The sequence below is a fragment of the Melanotaenia boesemani genome, chromosome 13, assembly GCF_017639745.1.
Source record: "Melanotaenia boesemani isolate fMelBoe1 chromosome 13, fMelBoe1.pri, whole genome shotgun sequence".
Taxonomy (NCBI): domain Eukaryota; kingdom Metazoa; phylum Chordata; class Actinopteri; order Atheriniformes; family Melanotaeniidae; genus Melanotaenia; species Melanotaenia boesemani.
This window is the reverse complement of record NC_055694.1, coordinates 491,960-494,970: the sequence shown is the minus strand read 5'-3', so window position 1 is coordinate 494,970 and position 3,011 is coordinate 491,960.

Sequence of the window (3,011 nt, the reverse complement as noted above, 5' to 3'; positions counted from 1 at the left end):
AGCGTAGCTTAGAATAAACACAGGAGGAGCATGTTAGCATGGTGTTAGCATGTAGCATGTTCTATTTATTGTGTGTAATGTGTTAACTAACAAGCAGCAAGAATCCAATGAAACTCTTTAATAGTTTTAGCATTTTAGATCAGCTGTTCTCACACAGCTGCCTGATGGTTAGCTAGTTTAGTATAGCTTGTGTGGCTTGGAGGTAAATGAGTTTAGCTTGCATTTATGTAGCAATACAGTTAGCATACAGGTATTTAGTATCTGGTAATTAGCTTCTTTAAATTGTTTTGAAATTTTCTGTAGTTGAAATTCTCCTGTTTGACTGGTTTCATCCCAGTTTTGTGCAGAAAGAAACTTTTTATCTGGAGAAGTTGTGGAAGAGTGGTTTTTTTCACATGTTGACATATTCATGTGTTCATGCTAACTCTCACAGGAACAGACCTGATGTCTGGGTCAGCTCCATGTTAATAGGATGGAATAGTTTTATGTTAATATCAACTGATCAAATGATGTAAAGAAATAAAAACACAACCTCCTGCTTGGTGTTTTCCTGAAACTTTTACAGATTTCTCATTTCTTTGTCTCAGTACTGTTGTGGAGTACTTCCTGACTCTGGATGCCATGGTGGGGTTCATTTTGTGGAAGCAGGTGTTGTGGAGAAATAGTCTGTGGTGGCATTTTGTAGTTTACTTTTTACATTCTGTAGTTTTGTGAAGCCATCATCTGGTTGATAACTTCTCCTCTCTCGGTGCTGTACGGTGGTTTCCCCTTTAGTGTCCTCGGTGTCTTCATAGCCATTTCTGTGATATGATGACTTCGTCATATGAAGATCTTCTTCTCTGGATCATACTATTTAGTAGTAAATTACTTTAGGCTTATGCTGTGACAAAAATACTTTCAGGTAAAAGAAGAGCATCAGCTTTATGTAAAAATGATGATGGTTTATTAGAAAAAGTGACATCATAAACAGATATGCATCTCTGTGAGGTTTCTGAAGCCAATCGTAGAAAAACCCCTGACTAGATGTGTAAGTCTCTCTTTTATAGTTTACAAACAAAGAACATTCCTCAGTCCTGAATCGGCCAATCATAGATCAGATACAAGTTTACATATAGGATGTTCGTGTGTTTATATCCTGTGCTGGGAACATTTCTAAGTGCAGAGTACAGTCCTTTAAGACAGACCCTTATAAGGAAACAATCTACTGTAAGTGTGTCTTACACAATGCTGTTTAGATGCTCCTAGAGGTCTATCAGCCTGTCCATGCTTGGATCCTAAAGCAAAGAGCCGTCTGCTTACAGCTGCAATGAAGTATAGTCCTAATCTATGTATTTTAAGTAACTCTAATTATGAAATGTTGAGAATAAGATACTTCAGTACCGTCAAGCATCGTTCACAGATTGTTTCAAACCTAAAACCTGGTTTTAGACTTTTAAAAATGCCAAATCTCACAATTACATTTTTTTATTATCAGTTCTCTTTAAAAAAGTACGGAAGCCTTTTGCATTTACTTGGAAAAAAAACATTGTTTTTTGGAATTAATGAGAAAAAAGAGAAGAAGCTTGCAGTGATTCTCCCACATGGCAGAAGTAACTAAATAATAATCAAGTTTCAGGTTTATTTGCCACATAAAAGATGGCAGTGAAATGCAGTCGTACATGCATCCAAGACTGGATCAGATGCTGGGGAACCAGAGCACCCTGGCAAGAAGTGGGCTACTGGAACAAGACGGAAATAGACGAGAGGTGAGAACAAGGCTCTGTTGGAATATTACTACTCCAATAATCCTAGTGAGAGGGGTTACATGCAGAGAATGTGGGAAATATGGAATCTTCGAAACCCACAATGACCACTCACTGCCAAACAACAAGTAGCTCAACGTTCCAACAGATTGGGTACGAAGCCCCAATAAGCACAATCACGCTGAGATCATGGCAAAAATGAACAGCAGGTAACGCCCGACACCAATTACAGAGACTGAGTGAAGCACCATCGGAAAGTCTTCTGGAAGATATGAATGCAGCTTTGAGAATGATTCCTACAATGACCATCACTGAAACCAATGAGCTGATCTATACCTCAGCAGCAGTGATCCTTGAGGTGCTTGGCTATCAACCAAAGAGCAACCATAAAGATACATATCCACCCTGGAAGAGGAGGTTGGAGGCTAAAATCAAGGCAGCTCAGAGAGAAGGTACAAACTTTTTAACTAATCTCGCTTTTAATCATTTTAATGTAATTTATTATTTTATTGTGATTGTGTGTTGATGCCTTTTACTATTTCTAAATATCTGTAATGCCTTTGTTTTATGTAAAGCACTTTGAATTGTCCTGTACATGAAATGTGTTGTACAAATAAACTGCCTTGCCTTACATGAGAGAAATTGAAGCAAGGCGAATAAACCGGCTGTTCTCAACTCAACCAGCTAGATTGTTTTCTCAGTGGCAAGGTAATAACAACAGGGTAGACCCGCCAAGGCTGGAGACTGAACAATACTGGAAAAGCATATGGGAGAAGGAGCGGTGCACAGTGGCTGATGGGTCCAAGAGCAGACCAAGATCAGACCACAGCAACCTTCCTGAACAAGAACCAGTAACCACCACAGTGGCAGACATTCAACAAAGAGTCTCAGGTATGAAGAACTGGACAGCACCAGGGCCTGACATGGTTCACACCTACTGGCTGAAGACGCTAACTGCACTCCATGAGCGCCTGGCAGCACAAATGACCCAGCTGCTAAAGGATGGGACCCACCCTGAATGGCTAACTGAAGGCCGGACAATCCTGATCCAGAGGGATCCCCTGAAGGGAACAGTTCCATCCAACTATCGGCCAATAACCTGTCTCCCCACCACATGGAAGCTCATGTCAGGCATCATAGCGGCTAAGATAAGTGGGCACATGGATCAATACATGAGCCCAGCACAGAAGGGCATTGGTAAAAACACACCAGCAAGACACCATCTGCTGGTAGACAGAACAGTCGCTCGGGACTGCAGAACCAGGAATA